This window comes from Megascapheus bottae, chromosome 12 (assembly GCF_031878675.1).
Source record: "Megascapheus bottae isolate mThoBot1 chromosome 12, mThoBot2.hap1, whole genome shotgun sequence".
Lineage (NCBI taxonomy): Eukaryota > Metazoa > Chordata > Mammalia > Rodentia > Geomyidae > Megascapheus > Megascapheus bottae.
The window spans coordinates 43,207,367-43,226,011 of record NC_143520.1 but is presented as its reverse complement, the minus strand read 5'-3'; the positions used below and the strand labels follow the sequence as shown (position 1 = coordinate 43,226,011).

At 39.9% G+C, this 18,645-nt stretch overlaps 1 protein-coding gene across 1 annotated transcript in view; it reads left to right on the top strand.

Annotated features, from left to right (window-relative positions):
• Window positions 1-18,645, top strand: part of Gpr39 (G protein-coupled receptor 39) — a 208,915-nt gene that overhangs the window by 188,919 nt on the left and 1,351 nt on the right. The window lies entirely within an intron of this gene.

Below are 18,645 nucleotides of genomic sequence, written 5' to 3'. Positions count from 1 at the left end.
TTCTTGTCACCTCTGTGTTCTGCTCTGCCTCACCTGGTCATACTAGGTTGCTCTAGTAAGTCATTTGGTCTCTTACATCTTCCCCTGCCCCGCAGTGTCTCTCATCTTGACTCTGAATACCACTGGCTCTTTGTCACTCAAACCTAAGGGATCTTCGGATTCTAGTGTGGCTCTTGGCAGAGCCCAGACAGGAGCAAAGAGGAGTCTGTTCCTCACTCAATGAAGCCCAAAGAGATGGCCTCCCTGGAGAATCCTTGAGACCTCTTATCCTATCTCTATCCAGGCTCTAGAACAATCTTGAGCTATCTTACTAGGAGGTGATAGTTATTTTTTTCTTATCTTACAAGTCCCAAATCATGTTTTTCTAAATAATCTAGACATTTGTGTGTGTGCATACATATAGTATGTACTATTTCACACATATTCTGTGTAATAGAACCCAGTTCAGTCTGCAATTCAAGACAGGACCTTAGGTCATTTATTAATGACACTCAAAATTTATTCATAGCTTCAGTAAATATTTTTAAGGCCCTACTGTGCTACGCTAGGCATGAGTTCACTGGGACAAGGGATGAGCCAGACGTGACAATTCATTGCTGAGTTATGGTAGCTGTATCGTCAATACAAGCAGGTACAAACTAAAGGAATCCCTTTTCTTTTGAAAATTCAAGGAGCCTTTCTTAGAGTTGAAGATGCTTGAACTGGTTGATGTTCCTTGAGTTCACCTTGAAAAGACATATTGGGAGCCATTTGGGAGAACTAAGGTTTTGGCTTAGAGGTGACTGGTGAAAAGGCTCGACAGACAGGTGGCAGGTAGGTCACAAAGGGCATGGAAATGATGCTAAGAGGCTAACTCTAGTGTGAGTGTCAGGTCATCTGGGCAGCTTGTTAAAATACAGATGCTGGTCAGCAGATCTGCGGGGAAGTCTGAGATTCTTCATGTCTAACAAGCTCTCAGGAGATGCCATGAACCACACTCTAGCAAGGATGAAGGCAATTAAGATCAGTCAGACCTTCACGTGAAGGAATGATTATAATCTCTCAAATATGTGTGACTGGAATTCCAAAAAGCATGTGTACTGTCTCATTTAATTCACACACTCCCCTGTTCGGAAGTGGGACTCGTACAGGCTATTTTTTTTTCTTTTTCAGAGGAGATCCTGCAGCACAGGCAAACTAAACAACTAAAGGTTTACATATAGAAAGGGACATCTAAGGCAGCCAGCCCCTCATTTTGGAGGTGAAAAAATCTCATCTATTTCCTTTGAGATTGTTCCAGGACTACTCCATTCAGTCTGAGCCAACATTTCTGGGAGAGGATATGGGATTTAATTACTGGAAGAAAGGGTTACATATATGAAAACATGACGTTGAAGTTGATGCCCTTGAATTTGGCATATATCTTTGATTACATGTTCTGAAAATTTTATTCTGTTTTAATTTTCATTGTAACCCAAACAAGATTTTTCAGTGTAGTGAAACTCAACCTTTTTCATCAACAAAAATAGGAATGTCTGTAGTCCTTATCTGTCTTCCTTACTGCATTACTGGGAGAATCAAACTGGAAATTTTTCCCAAACGCATTGTGCTTTTACCAAATGCCTTAAGATCTAGTCAAATGTCTTCAAATGTTTTTGTTCAGACAACTCAGCCAAGAGGTCTGGATCACTGTCTCAGAGAAATAGGCTTTCAATTTAAACTGAAAAATTAAGAATTGAATGACAGCTACGTTAGAGCCCTGAGGCAAAAGGGAGTCATGGCTCTTGGAGCCTGAAAAGGGCTGAGATCTAGAGAAGATGTAGTAAAGTAAGAGTTAGGACAAGTGGTGAGGAAAAAAGTCAGTGGGGCTAGATCTTCTAAAGCTTGTTGAAGATTTGGGGCCTTATTCTAATGTAAAAAATAAATCATTGGAGGGTTTTCCCCCACGGTAAGAGAATGTTAACAGATTTGTGGCAGGCTTGTGGGGACAATGGATTGAGCAGGAATGATTGGAACCTTGTTAGGTCCTATCAAGAAATAGTGGTGAGTTGGGCACTGGTGGCTCATGCCTATAATCCTAGCTACTTAATAGGCTGAGATCTGAGGATCATGGTTCAAAGCCAACATGGGTAGGAAAGGGTAGGAGACTCTAAGCTCCAATTAACCACTTGAAAACCTGAAGTGGCTCAAAGTGGTAGAATTCTAACCCTGAACAAAAGGAGGTCAGGGATAGTACCCAGGCCCAGAATCAAATCTCAGGAAAGACAGAGAGAGAGAGAGAGAGAGAGAGAGAGAGAGAGAGAGAGAGAGAGAGAGAGAGAGAGGGAGGGAGGGAGGGAGGGAGGGAGGGAGGGAGGGAGGGAGAGAGAGAGAGAGAGAGAGAGAGAGAGAGAGAGAGAGAGAGAGAGAGAGAGAGAGAGAGAGAGAGAGAAAGGAAGGAAGAAAGAACAAAAGGAAGAAGGAAAGAAAGAAATGGTGGCCCTATGTAGAGTGGAGGCAGTAGGAATGGTGAGACGGGGACAGACTATAGGTATAATGACAGGCTTGGGCTGGATTGCATGGGAGCGGGAAAGTGAGTAGGAGAAAGCAGAACAGGACACCATGAAGATTTCCCACTAGAAAATCTCAGAGCAGAGTGAAGAGGTTGTGTTGATTGGGAGTATGGAAAAGAAAGTAGCTCTGGGTAAGTGTCTGGTCATTCACTCAATATAGATATGTCCTATTTCTTATCAAGCTATCCTTTCAAGCCATGATTCTTGGGTGCAGAAGCCTAGATGTGGTGGCTACGGATGCTGGTGACATTGATTTGGAAATTGTGCATCCTCAGAGATGGCATTCTAAACTGGAGTGATAAAGTAGGTACCCTTCTGGAGGGAGTGCAAGTAGAGTACTGAGGACAGCACCCAGACATTCTTTGCCATTTGAAGATCTGGCAAAGGGATAGCAAGAAGGAAAGACAAAGAATGGCTTAAAATATATACAGGAAGATTTTAGTATTGCTGCACTGTGCTGTACTGCTTTGCCTATGAATAATCATAGGCATCTCTGACACTTACTGTTGCCTGTGGCCAGGAGGAATGATAGTTAATGTTTCCAAATCTGTGAGACTGTTTCCCCAAAGATTTTTGCTTCTATTAAAAGAACTCAACAGGACAGATTTGTTCTTATCATGACATGAACAGTCATTTCATTTTCAAATCCTTAATGGAAGGCATTCTCATCTGATCATTCTTGCTACAAAATCCTATCTCAGAAGGTTGATACCATCTCCTCAGCCCTTCCTGGGAGCTTTACTCATTTCAGTTGGGACACTCAGCTCTAAATCAAACAAAGTAGGAGCTCAGCTTCTGTGTTCACTTATTTGGATATCTTTCCTATCAGCTTATTTAATTTCTTCTTTTGCTTCTGGTTTTGATATATAGCTATAGATTGTTACAAGGATCTCATTGCTAACTTACATGAGATGAGCTGATAATAGGGAACCGAACTCATATCCTAATTTATTTTGAAACTGAATTCTTGATTATAACTATGAAGACAGACTGAGTCAACCTGGGATGGGTGAGAACAGTGTTCCCACTGAGGATTTAAACACACACACACACACACACACACACACACACACACACACACACACACACACACACACACACATTCTTCAGCTCAAGGCTACCACCTTACCCCTTGAACTAAGTGCCAATTCCAGTTTTCTGGTTGTTTATTGGGGATAAGAGTCTCAATAGTCTTTTGTGCCCAGGCTGGCTTTGACATCATGATCCTCAGATCTCAGCCTTCTAAGTAGCTATGATTGATTATAGGCATGAGCCACCGGCACCCGCCTTTAAATACAATATTTTGTTTTTGATGGGGGCAGTAGTGGAGTTTGAATTCAGTTGAGCCATGTCCTTAATATTTCATTTATTATTTTGGTGACAGACTTTTATTTATGTTCAAGTTAGCTTGGACCATGACCCTCTTATTTAAGCTTGCCACATATCTGTACAGATGTGTATCACCATATTCAGCTTTTATTGCTTAAAATGAGGATCTCACTAACTTTGTGACCAGGTTGGCCTCAAAGTGGAAGCCTCATGAACTCTGTCTCCTGAGCATGAGTCACCACACCAACTGAATTTAAGTACATTTTTGTGGAGAAGTTTTCTTCCCAGAAACTGTTCCCATCACCCATGGTGATGGAGGTTGGGTGGTTGTTCTTGCCTGTCATAAAATAACTCCACTTTAAAACAAGCATTGTGAAGTGAGCTCATCTGCCAGACTCCTATTTAAAGCGGGTTGTCTTCTTTGAATTCCATCACGCGTCTCTCAGTAACAGGAAAATTTGCTGTGTTCACTGTAGAGGTAAAAAGCCCTTTGGTGGAAATGCTTCTCACTGTCATGAAGATGTATCCTAGGAGATCTTTATTTCTTGACATCTGAGGTTCTGTTCTAACATAGCATGCACAGGAAAGAGATTCATTTGTGAATTTGACTGTTTGGACCATTATCTGAATTCACTTTGGATTCTCAGCATTTGATCTTCAGTTGGAAGTGTTTCTTAGCTAAGGAGATTCAGCAGGTGCAGTGTGACAGCGTACAGATTCTGGATCAGTGGCCTGAGTCAAACTTATGGCACTGCTACCTTCCAACTAGGTGAGTTTGGGCAGGTCAGCATTCCTAACTGTGTAACTGCAAAGGAATCAAGTAGCAAATATCCTGTGAAGAGTATTATAAGGTTTAGGTAATCAGATGTCAGTTGAGCACTTAGAAGAGTGTTTGTTACACATACACTGCACTAAATGTAGTTGCCTATTATCTCTATCCCTATCAGATTGTGCAGTAATTACTATGAGCTGCCATTCATCACTATACTCAGTGTTTGGCATGTGCCTCTCTCCTTTAGTTTTCCTTACAGCCATGAAAGGGATGTTTTTGTTCTGTCCATTCTACAGTGAATTAAGTCTGTGGACACATGGCTAGTAAGGAAAGGGGTGGAGCTTTCAATCCAAGTCTGACTCCAAATCTTAGCTTGAACTCCTTTCACTGAACAATTGGAATATAGAATGCCAGAAGCAAGCATGGATCAGAGTTGTAGAAGTGGAGGCTTACTGGCTAAATAACCGGGAACCAGAAAACCAGCTGTCTGAGGCACCCCTATACCTTTCCATCTGCCCTGTATGAGGATATGAAGTTGGAGAAGGTTTGATGGCTCAAGTTCTTCTGGGATTTGATAATTTTCTCTCCTCTTGCTGTCTTACCTTCTATCAATTCCTTCCTTTATTACACCCTCTCTTTATCCTTTAAACCCCAAATAACCGTGTGTGTGTGTGTGTGTGTGTGTGTGTGTGTGTGTGTGTGTGTGTGTGTGTGTGTATTGGGGAATGGATGATTCAAGACTTTAGGTTACTTATGGTTAATCTCATGTTGTTACTGTATCTGATTTTGTTACTTGGTATACTGTATATATGTTTGTTTATTTGAAATAGGAAAGGGAAGGGGGGAAACAAAATGATTGGGAGGGGGTGGGGGAGGGAAATTGGGACAAAAACATGAGAAGAGGTATTAATGTGTTAGAAATAATGCACCTACTACCTGAAGAATGTAACTGTGACCCCTCTATACATTATCCTGACTAAAAAAGACTTTAGATTAGATGGTGGGAGCTCCATTCCCAGGCGGTCGAAAAAACAAATACTTGGACTATTAACCATATCTATGCTCCGGTCATCTCTCTGCTATTGATTAGCAGGATAAACCCAGGAAAGGCATTAAATTATCTGGGTAGAATCTGTAAGCTTGAGATAGAGAGGAGTTTGACATTTTATGGATCTATGTAGCCTTCCTTAAATCTCAAACCTCTGGGGTCAATCTTAGTGACATTTGTGGTGGTGATGGTACAGTAGTGGTGGTGATGACATTACATCTGGTAATAATAATGGAAATAAGTGGATCAGTCATAAGGCTGGTTGTAGAGGTAGAGATGGATGCATTGGTGAGTGTTACTAAAACACAGGTGGAGATAATGGAGGTGGAGAGTATGGTGGTGGTTGTTGGGGCAGTGGTAGTAGCAGGAGAGATTAGAGATGGTAGCCATTTTTTTTTTGAGATGGTAGCCATTTTACCTAACATGCTTATAATCTGGCCACTGGAGACAGGCCACAATTTAGCATTGTACCTCTATGATCTGTTTTAATCCATAAGTGAATATCTAGCATTATTTGCACATTATAGAAAGGGAGCTTGAGGTTTAGCAAATAAGACTGTCCATGCCGATGTTGGGTGGAATTGCCCAGCTCAGGAAATGCTTTCTTGGGAAACTTGCTATGGGCATAGGATGGAAAGGAACATACTCTTTCCACCTTCTTGTTCTGCATTTCTCAAAGCCTTTTCTGAGATTAGTCAATTGAGTTCCCATGGACATTTAGGATTGTGGTTGTCAGATTTCATTCTCTTGAAGCCGCACAGTGTACATAGAGATGAGGTACACTTCTGCCTTTGCTAAGTACTCTCCTAGAAATTCTTCATTTCGGTCTTTGGAATAATTCAATTCATTCATTGCTCTGTGTCTTGACCTGCAGCATCTCTGAAAAAGACCTATACTATCTCTATGGGGGGCTGGAATTTAAAAGGTTGCTGGGCCGGATCATTTTGCAATAAACTAATGTTCATTTATGTCTGCTAAGTGAATGTGTTTTTCTATAACCCATTGTACCTGCTGACCTTCACTTGTACTCTGTACCCCCAAGGAGCCATCTTAGAGAGAAATGGGGAAGAAATGAGTTTTTAGTGTAAGAAACAGTAACAGGGGGGATTAAGACTAAAACTTCTGGTCCCTGAGAACAGTTGTCAGAAGTCAAATCTTCTCAACTTTGCTGCACTCATGCAAGTGTGTGTGTGTGTGTGTGTGTGTGTGTGTGTGTGTGTGTGTGTGTGTGTGTGTGTGTTCTGGGGCTTGAACACAGGGCTAGAGATATCCCTGACCTATTTTGCTCTATCACTTGAGCCATAGCACCAGTTTTGGTGTTTTGGTGGTTAATTGGAGATGAGAGTCTTATAGACTTTTCCTGTCTGGACTAACTTCAAACCACAACCCTCAGATCTCAAGATCTTGAATAGCTAGAATTGCAAGTGTGAGCCACTGGTGCCCAACTCCCTTCAGTGGTGTGTGTGTGTGTGTGTGTGTGTGTGTGTGTGTGTGTGTGTGTGTGTGTGTGTGTTGTGGGGTTTGAACTCAGGGCCTAGTTGCTATCTCTGAGCTTTCTTTTCTTTTCTCAATACTAGTGATCTCCCACTTTGAGCCATAACCCCACTTGCTGTTTTCTGGTGGTTAACTGGAGATAGGAGTCTCATGGACTTTCCTGCTTGGGTTGGTACTGAATCACAATCCTCAGATCTTAGCTTCCTGAGTAGCTAGGATTTCAGGTATGAGCCACCAGTGCCACACTCTCCTTATTTATTTTTTTGGAACTAACATTCTGACCTTGATTGAATGAAGAGATTTCATTGTTCAGTTTCCACTCTTTCCTTCTCTTCTCCTCAGGATGCGAAAGAAAACAAGCCAGATACTCGTCCCCAAGTCAAGGGTCCCAAATGTGTTCTCTGGACAGAAATGCTGACATCCAATTGATTCTGTATACATAACATGAATGTCTGCATGCCTGAAATTCTTTTTTTATGAAAGAATTTATTAATATTGATTTTTACATCATATTTCAAATGACATGTTTAACAAATAACTATTCAGGAAGGGAATCTCTATATACAATCACTGGCAATATAATTAAAATTAGGTTGAGGGTTTGTATGTCATAGATACATATTAATCTATGTAACAAAACATTATGTCTATAGAGTCATAAATTTTTATGCTTCCAATACCATGTCCATAGAATGGGGTACACAAATCTTGAGTCTTCGCTCTTGTACTGTGTAGATCTAATCGCCACATATTAAGGATACCATGCACCTTTGGTTCCTTTGGTCTTAACTTGTCTCATTCAACATGATTTGCTCTAGATTCATCTGCTTCCCTGAGAATGCCATTATTTTATCTTGTCTGTTGGCTATGTAGAATTCCATTGCATGAATATATATATATACATATATATGTATATATATATATACCACATTTTTTATCCATTCATCTGCAGTAGGGCATCTGGATTGTTTCCATCGCCTGGCTATTGTGAATAGTGCAGAGATAAACATAGCTGAGCAAGTGTCCTTATCATATCCTGGGTTATGATGTTCAGGATAGATGCCCAGGAGTGATATGGCGGGAACATAGGGAAGGTCAATTTTCAGTTCTTTAAGAAACCTCCACACTGCTTTCCAAAGTGGCTGAACTTGTTTACAATCCCACCAGCAGTGCAGTAGGGTTCCTTTTTCTCCACAATCCTGCCAGCATCTGTCATTGTCTGAGTTCAATATTTTGGCCATTGTAATTGGGGTAAGGTGGTATCTTAGGGTTGTTTTTATTTGCATTTTCTTTATGACCATGGATAATGAGCATTTTCTCATATGCTTTTCTTCCATTTTAACCTTTTCTTTTGATAAGTCTCTCTTTACTTCCCTTGCCCATTTAGTGATTGTTTTGTTGGGTTTGGGTGGGATTCATTTCTTGAATTCCCTGTAGAAACTGGATATCAAGCATTTGTCTGATATATTACTGGTAAATATCTTTTCCAAGTTGGTTGACTATCTTTCAACTTTAGTAGCTATGCTTCTATCTGTGCAGAACCTTTTTATTTTTAGGTAGTCCCATTTATCAAATCTCTCTCCAATCTATTGTGACCCTGGGATTCTGTTCAGGAAGTTTTTGCCTATGCCTATGAGTTCTGAAATTCTTATACCCTCTATCACCTCTGCTTGCTTACATTTTTTGAAACATCTATGTAAAGATTTTTTGTATGTGCTGAGGATATAACAGTGAAGATTTAGAGTCTTTCCCACACTGAGTCTATGGTCTGGACTGGTCTACATCACAGTTACCTGAGGATGGGGTGGGAGTTTAGTAAACTTGTTCAGCCACTCTGGAAAGCAGTGTGGTGATTTCTCAAAAGACTAAACATAGAGCTCCCCTACAACCCAGCAATCCTACTCCTTGGCATTTACCCGAATGTCCAGAAACAAGTACATACTAAAGCTACTAGCACAACAATGTTCATTGCAGCATTATTTATCATTGCGAAGATATGGAACCAACACAGATGCCCCTCAGTAGATGAATAGATCAAGAAAATGTAGTAGATACATATTAAACTATGTAATAAAACATTATGTCTATATAGTCATAACTTTTTATGTCTGTGTAGTTGTATTTATATATGTATCTATGACATACAAACCCTCAGACTAATTTTAATTATGTTCTAAAATCTAAGTGTCAGCGTATGTATATAGAGATTCCCTTCTTGAATAATTTTTTGTTAAATACATCATTTGAAATATGATGTGAAAAATCAATGTTAATAAATTCTTTAATAAAATTTTTTAAAAGATGTGGTACTTATACACAATGGAATTCTATGCTGCCATCAGAAGAATGGCATCGCCCCATTCATAAGGAAATGGAAAGACTTGGAAAAATCATACTAAGTGAAGTAAACAACACCCAAATTTACATAGGCTCCCTGGTTTCCTTCATTTGTAATAATTAGTACACATCTAGGCCTCTCCTAGTAGAGAATCACAATAGCTCAAAACCTAGGTACATAAGGTCACATAGAATGAGACTAAATGAAATGACCTGTAGGATATGAAAACAAGAGATTTATCTTGTGTGATGTTTGTTCTTAATGTAATATGTGAAGTTATTTCTTTTCTCTTTGGTTCCCCTTATGGTTTATTGTATGCGGTTACTGTATCTGACTTTTTTTACCTGGTATATTGTATATATGTTTATTTGAAATAAGGAAGGGAAGGTGGAAAAGATGAATGGGAGAGGGTATGGAAAGGGAAAGGGGGACAAAAATGAGAAGGGGTGTCAGGGTTTGGGAAGTAATCCACCCATTACCTGACTGATGTAACTATAACCCCTCTATACATTATCCCAACAATAAAATACAGTTCAAAAAACTTGATGTTGACTTGTGTAGTCAAAGAAGGCTCTCTGGAGGTAATAACACCAGTAGAACTTATAGACTAAGAGCTAGACAGAGCACATACAGCCCATGTTTGAGAGAAGAGGGAAAGAAAGAAGAAGAAAGAAAAGATGAGGAGAATGTGGTCCCAAGAATAAGGAGAAGATGTGTATGGGGTGGGGAGAGTGTGAGGAGTCATGGTGGCACGGAAGCCAGTGGGCAAATTGTGTTCTTCCCAAATTCATATACGAAGACTTAACCCCACGTGTTTACTGGTGTAGTGATACAGCTTTATGAGATTAGTAAGGTTAGCTGGGGTCATACGGTGGGATCTTGGTCCAGTAAGATTGATGACCAATAAGAGTAAGATTCATCCTCCCTCCTTCTCTCTCTCTTGTCATTCCCTATTTTTCTCTTTCCATATACACACTCTTCCCCAGTCACTGAACCTGCTGACACTGTGATCTTGGAATCTCAGTTCTTAGAGTTGTAAGAAATAAATGTTGATGAAGCTATTTTTGTGGTGTTTGGCATGGTAGCTTGTGAAAAGACCACATCATATTGGGATAAGGGAGGGAAGAAACTGTCTCTGGCCACTTGAATGCTTGCTGATAATTCTATAACCATAGCAGCAAGTAGGGAGTGAGGGCTAGTTTTATCTTTTGGATAAGTTGGCAATACCTCCTTGAAAACTGACTTAAAAAATGAATTCTCTCTTCTGGACCAGTTCATGGCAGAAGAGACCTCCTCTACGAAGTTCTTGGCCCTCTGTTCCCCCAGTGCTGGGCTTCCCCATTCAATGAAGGAAGGGTTGGCCCTGGCTTACTTCTTCTCTGCCCCAGTCGTAGGCACCTAGTACCAGTCTTGCAGGCTCTGGGAATACCCTCAGGAATCTCTGTAAAGGAAAGATAGAGAGAACAAGTCTACCACTATATATACCATGCTCACACCAAATGCTCAAAGTGCTGTGCAACAAGAGTCTGCTCCATCTCCAAAGAGAGCTTGTGGGAATGCAAACAGCTCCAGGAAAAAGGCCCTGTATGCTTGTACTCTTGGGCTCCATGAATTTAGGTCCCAAATTCAGTCCATTACTCTCTAGCATCTCTTACACGCATCTCTTACACTCATCTCTTACTGTTTACTCTGTAGTAGAACTAAATTCTAATAGAATGCCCAGCCTTTCAGGCATTTAGCAGCCTGGTGCCAAAATGGTGTTAATGGATGCACTGTGATATTTGCCTCAGCTCTGAGCTTCTCCATGCATGTGTCACAACTTCCCCAGTAAGCTTAGAAGACATCTTTGTTCCCACCTACTCCTGCATCATGAATTACTAGCTATTGGCTTCACCTGTCATGCTGAGAAATGGCTATGGCCCCTTGAAGCTACACTACACTTGAGGACTTTACTGTTAGAGCATTTAAAGAAGACTGTTTGCATAAAAATCCACAAGCTGTTGTGATCCACATAGAAAAATATTTATTTAATGGATTCCAGTTTTTCATTTACCATGCATCATAAAGAAACAGAAGCACTAAACCACAACGATGACCCTAAATGCTGTTTACATGAAATGTAAGTAGCTATCACACAATCCCAGATAAGAGGATATATATATATATATATATATATATATATATATACTCTAGTGATTTGTACTGAAGCTTAGAAATCAGAAGGAAATGGTTATAATGCTTAGCAAATTGCAGGCCATGTGGAATCTGCTTTGGTGCCACATTTCAGAGGTCTTTGCCCTCCACAGTGTGGCTGGAGTTACAGTGAGGAGAATTAATTCTTTCCTGGGCTCCATCAGATTGCTGGGGCAAGGATGGGACATCCAACCATCTGTCTTCATGGACATAAGCAATCATCTGTGGTGTTTCTATCATTTTAAAACTATGGCCTATGCCCTTCTCAGAAAAACCAAACCACAACATCTCTTCTGTTTTCTAAGGAAAATTTCTCAATGAGAAAGAGGGAAAGGAAGTAAATTTGTACACACAACTATTGCAAGCGTAGGGGCCACTACGAAATGTGCAAGTCCATCCTAACCAGGTCAGAGGATACGGAACAGGGTGCTGTCTCTAAGTAATGGGTGCCTTCAGTTCATGGCCAACTACATACCATTCAGATTCAATCCAGAGCTTCAGTTTTCCTTCAGCATTCTTAGCAATGAATGGTAATCACCCTTTCTGGCAGCCACTTCTTAGCTAATAAGGAGCTTCTTAGAAGTGGCTCAGTTACCTTCTTGAGATTGTTTTAGAAAATATTGGGAAGGGAGAGGTATGGGTTGGCAAACTATCACCTAATTTGTTGTGGTGAGATTGGAAAGGATGGAAGACAATAAGGGTGAAGGGAAGTAAACAGAAGAGAAAGGGGAGATGTCATTGCTGTAAATACTAGAGAATATGGAAAGAAATTGGAGAAATTGAGGTAGTAAAGAGAGGAATATGGAAAAATGAGAAGAATAGTGGAAAGAGAAGAACAGAAGAAGAAAGGAGAGCAGAAAAAAGAGAAGGCAGAGAGAGGGTGGTCAAAAGAAGAACAGGATGGAATTAGTTCTTAGTTCTTATTTTTCTCGGTCAGCTCAGATTGCAGACATCAATTAGAAGAGAATGCTATAAGGGCAAGTCACGGACAGTAATGATGCTCATCCTTGTACTGGCTAATGTGAGCTGTAAGTTAATTCACACTCCTCTTTGATTAGTGTTCTCCTGCTGAATGGAGCACCAGTCACCTGGAAAGCCAGCTCCAGATACCCTGAGTCTGCAGTAGGGGCCAGAGAATTTGCATTTCTGATAAGTTCTTATACAGTGCTGATGCTGCTATCCCAGATATTCCTCAGTGAGAACCCATACCTCAGTGATTAGAGACTAAACCAAGGTAAATGCTGAACTGGTTTTTTGGGTCAGACAAGGTCAGTGAGTATGATCAAGATCTCAAGTGGCTTGCAGGCGCGGGCTGCAAACACTAACTACAAATTGAGAAAGCACTAAAACCTTTTATTTGTTTCGTCTTAGCTTTTCATTCAACTAACCATATGCTTACTTTCCACTGGCAATTGCTATTTAAATGTCAGTTGATAGCAGATGTTTCTCACCCCAAGATATGCAAGTAAATGTATGGTCCACAAAACCTGATAAAGTGTTCAGCAGCCATACTGGCTTCTGATTGTCTCCACATACCCCTCTGTTCATGCTACCTCTGAAAATAGACTGCCTTCCTTCCTCTCAGGATGGCTGGACCTCTGCCTGTGTGATCCCCTTCTTAGAAAACTCCTTTCACTTTCCAACTGACTGCTCTGCCTGTGGGGAAGGTCAGCCAGGCTGTCTTTTGCTGCTTTTTTTTTTTCCTCTGCTGCGCTCTCTTGGTCCTTAGCAAACCAGGTTGCGGCTACCCAGTGTTCCTCAGCTTATAGCTTGGGATCCACAATGTCAAGAACAGGACCTGCTTCTGACTACCAACAAGTAATGTCTGCTGCATGAATAAATATAATCCAAGGAACATAAATCATAATGAGAGGGCAGAATGGGAGGTCTAAATTCTTCTCATTGTGATCAGAGTTGGAGAGAAATTGAAAATGGAAGCAGAAAAGGACAAGAGCAGGTGATCACTGAAATACCAAAATCATTCTCAACATCTATAAGTCATTAAAATGGAACCTCAATAACTAGGAAGAAAAAGAAAGGTTGGAATTGACTCATATCTCACAAGCTACCCTGGTTGGGAAAGAGATCCAGTTTCCAGGTCTTTTCTAGTCAGTACTAGCTAAAGGTTCTTTTTAAGATGGTACTTACATAAGCTAAATGGAAGGATGAATGGATAGACACAAGACAAATTGATTGATAACAGATGAATGAGTAAATGGGCAGATGAATGGAGATGACAAATAATGGATAGATAGATGGATGGGGGCACAGGCAGACAGATTATCATAAGATAGCATACCAGGGTATATTCTAAAATCATATTTTGTTTGTTAAACACCCCAGCTACCTTGGAAAGGGACTTCATCATCTTTTGGATTGGAAACATGTACTATAAACTTTGCTTAAATGCCTATTCTTCAGAACCTGTTGTGAAACACGCATCTCTAACAAGATGTATATAAACGTATAGAACTGCTGACATTACATGAATTCTTATGCTGTGAGTAGGTACCATTTAAATAAGAAAATTTAAATAATCTAGTAGATAGTTTTACCTGACAAGCTAAGATAGAAATCCAGTATTGTAAGCAAGAACTTTTTCAAAGTTCTGTGCTCTGACCTTAAGAGACCATGGGAAATCACTTAGCCTCAGTTTCCTGTAATATGAGAGAACACTGGTGTCTTCCTGTTATTCCATTATCTGCGACTGTAGGATGAATTCTGGGGCACACACAAATAGTTACATTCTGCTTAAAGATCAGATTGGAAAAATAGAGTGCAGCTTGCTCAGTGCTGTCATATCTCAGGCTACAAAACTTAATGTGTTTCCGAAAATTAAAGCATGCATTCTTACTCAGCTGCTGGTCAGATGTGGAGCTAGTGTAGTATGTATGTGTTGGACATCTGCGTTGCTCCTGTTTCTAAACAACATTATTCTCCCAAGGCTGAATCTGTGTCATCATCTAACGGCTCTTGTCATGTTAGTGCAGGATCAAGGAGAAAAAATGAAAGTGCTTTATGTGAAAAAACAGATGAGATATGAAGGCATTTCAAAGCCCAGAGTGCAAGGCTGTCTGGAGTATGATATAGCTCTATCCATAATCCAGTTAAAAACAGTTTACCTGCTTTACATGAATGTGTTCAATTCACTGATCATTCAAGTTCACACTCAAGTCATTTAACTGTGGGATGCATATCACACCACATAGACTATAGCATTATAGATTTTTTATTCTAACTGTAATACACAAGTCCAAATTGATTGCAGTCAAGCATAAATTTACTCAAATCCTCAATACATTCTATTAAAACATGAAGAAGACTTTAGAGCATTGTCCTTTGCTAGAGTAACTGCATCTGGAGTTTGAACCAACTACATCCAGAGTAGAAAGTTACCTTTGGATATGATATGTATTCCCAAATGTCTCATCTGAAATACTGAACTGCTTTTTAACTGTCACTGTAAAATGATTTTTTTAACAATGGGACTAGCTTGCTTTCTTTCCTCAGAGAGGCTCACCTCTATTCTCCTGCCCATGGATACATGGATTTGTCGTTGGCTCTACCCCTATTCCAGTGCTTCATTTTCCTAGAACAAAACTAACATAAAAACACAGGAAGGAAAGTACAAACCACTTTTTCTCACCTCAAGTTGAAGTGGGGAAAAGTACATTCTAACAGCTCTGCCAGGCAGGATGGCACAATTTATGTTATTTCAAAATGGCTCGGCAAAGTTGAGAATGAGAAATGCAAAATATATCTTCGTACTTTCAGAATGATTTAGCAAATAGGGACTTCTTTTTTACAGAAAGATTAATATGAAGACTGGATAAACCTGTCTTGTAACCAAAAAATGCATAAGACTGGGGATGTGGCTCAGTGTTACAGCATTTAACTAGCCTATGCAATGCCCTGGGTTCAATCTCAAGCACTACCAAATCTCCCTCTTCCCCTGACTCTAGTTCTCTCAGGAGGCAGAAACAGAAGGAACACAGTTATAAATCATCCTGGGTAAAAGTGAACAAGATCCTATCTCAAAATCAAGCCAGGTTTACTGTTCGTGTTTATGATCCTAGGTACTTGAAAGATAAGAGGCTCTCAAATAGAGGCCAGCTCAGGCAAAATTAACACAAAATTCTTCATGAAAAGCATACTAAAACAAAAGAACTGAAGTTGTAGCTGAAGTAGTCAACAACAACAACAGCAACAAAACCCCAACAAGACACACGCATTCAAAAATACACTCAAGATTCAGCATTGTTTGTGTTATAACGAAAATAAAAGAATGAGGGATGGTGCTTTGTATTTCTTAGTTAGGGCATGTGTCTAGCCTGGGAGAGCTAGGAAAATGGGAAGAGGAAGCAACAAAGGGTCTTGCAATTCAGGGGAGGGTCTCTAAGATGGGTCTAGGATTAATTGCTTCTGAATAGTTCAGTGTGGTAGCCACTGGCTCGGCCCAATTGAAATATGTGGCAAAAGTAAAAACCATATGACTTTTTAAAGATTTAAGTATGAAAAAATAGAATGTGAAAACATCTCATCAATCATTTTTTAAAATTTCAATTCCATATTGCAATTTTACATGAAATTTAGCTCAAGTATATTGAATCAACATACATTATGGAAATTGATTTCACCTACTTCTATTTACCTTTTGAATGTGACTACTCAAAAATGTTAATTAGATGTATGCTTTCCATTAGATGTGTTCAGTTGATAAAGCTAGCTATGAATGTCTGTTGCACATGAGTATAGTAAATGTGTGCTTTCTTTCTTGTCTTTCTGTATTTTTCATATAGAAACACACACACACATGCATACACACGCACACACACCACACATACAAATGCAGAGTTTGGATCCTGAAAATCATGTGTCCCACTGTAGCACTCAGGTCATTAATCTCTTCTGAGCTTCCCCTTTCTCCATTAAATGACATTAGTAATTGTTTTGACTTCCCTGGTCAGACCTCTCACCAAGTTGTTTTCCAGAGAAATTTATGGGAAATAAGCATAATTCTTCACACAAAAATGTCAGAGGAAAAATCATAATTATTCATCACTATTCTTGACTGCATTTCAAGACTTGTGAAAATTTTAATTTCTCATCTATTTCTAATTCCAATTTATGTGTTATCCTTGTGATCCTATCTTCTTTTCAGTACTGGCAAAGCTTTCCCTTCTTTTCCTTATGAGGGAGACTCTCATGGGAAGTTCATCGGGAAGCCAGTGATCTGGCTTACTTTCTAATACTTTTTCTGACAACTCACCTCTCATTTACTAGTTTCAATTTCAGAGGAAGGAGTTTAGTCTGGTATCTTCCCTGTCTCTTGTCTCCTACCTGAATCTTGAGTCATACTTTTGACTAATCTACTTTTGATAGGCTGGCCATTCAAGGACAAGTGAGGTCAAACAAGTAACTGTATGAAGTGAAGAAAAGAAATACGGAGTGTAAGCAAGAGACCAAGAAAAGGAATAAAACACAGGGAAAAAGATACAATTTCCTAACTTCTCTTCCCTGGCTATAGAACTTGCCTCCCTTATTAGTGCTGGGCGTTGTCCCTGAGCTCTTCAGCTCAAGGCTACCACTCTATCCCTTGAACCACAGCCCCACTTTCCCTTTTCTTGATTAATTCTCAGGATGGCTTTGAACTACAATTCTCAGATCTCAGCCTCCTGAGTAGCTAGGATTACAGGCATGAACCACCAGGTCCAGCTTATTACTGCCTTTCTTTACCTATTATCTTTAAAATCTGAGTTGTATTCAGTCTGTACCAAGTACAAGCTGCTTCCTGATCATTTTTCTTAGTTTTGCTGTCCTAAGAAAAACCTCTCACAGCATAACACTTATCTAAAACTCATCTAAGATTTCCCACATCTGAGAACTGTGCCCTTGGATGAAGATAGTTGTAGCTGTTCTGTGAAATGTGATGGCAGAGAAGAGGGAAAGAAAATGTAAAACTTTGTGAAGTATGTCACTTCCCCGGGTCTGGGAGGTTTCTGGGTTCCTGCAGGATTAATGTAATGAGCCACTCATTCAGAGCTGTGTGAGATGAAAACAACAAGCAGAAACTTCAGAAGGAATTTTTGACAGCATGGGTGAATGGGAGCACTTGGGTTCCTCACTGAAGTGAAAAAACAAAGAAATAGACAAACCCAATTTCCTATGCAAGTATTTTTTAATCAAAAAAAGTGTGGATTCTGTAGTGTTATTTTTCCGTGCCCCCTGAGGAATGAGGTGATTCAGAATTTGTTCCTGACTTAAGATAGTAGAGTTTGAGTTCTTTTTAAAATTTTTTTCTTGCCTTTTCATCAGATCAATACGTTACTTTGCCTATTTTATTTTTAGATTTACTGACTATTCTCAGGGTAGAAAATTAAAAGGCAAGAAATAAGCAAATTGGTTTGTATTTCAAAGCCCAGGCTGAAAGTAGGAAGAACACTTAGAAATGAACAAAGAAGCAGTTTCTCATGCCCTCCTTGTTTCACAGGATCCATGGAGGGGTTGTCCTTGTGGGAGCATGGTTATTTCAGTGCCACAGAAGAGACTGAAGGCTCTCCACTACCAGGCAACCAATGTTCACACACGTGTGTGTAGGATAGGCAAGCTTGGATGCATGAAGAAAGCCGAGCATATTTTTCTTATTATGCCCCCAATCTGGCAAGGGGAAAGCTTTCCAGAAAATGCTACTGTGATTATAGCTTTAAGATACCATCTCTCTACATTGCCAAGTTATGTTCTGGGGGCTCAGCTGCTCAAGAAAAGATAAGCAAATGTCCTGAAGATTCTCTGATCTTCCTTTTTTGTTTTTCTTTCATATTCTGTCACGTTAGATCAAGTTTCATCATAGCTGTAATTGCAGTTGTTTGTGTTCTATGTAGCATCTTTGTCAGAGCTGCAGAAATTATGAAGATTATGCAAAGTCAGAATGCAAGAACGT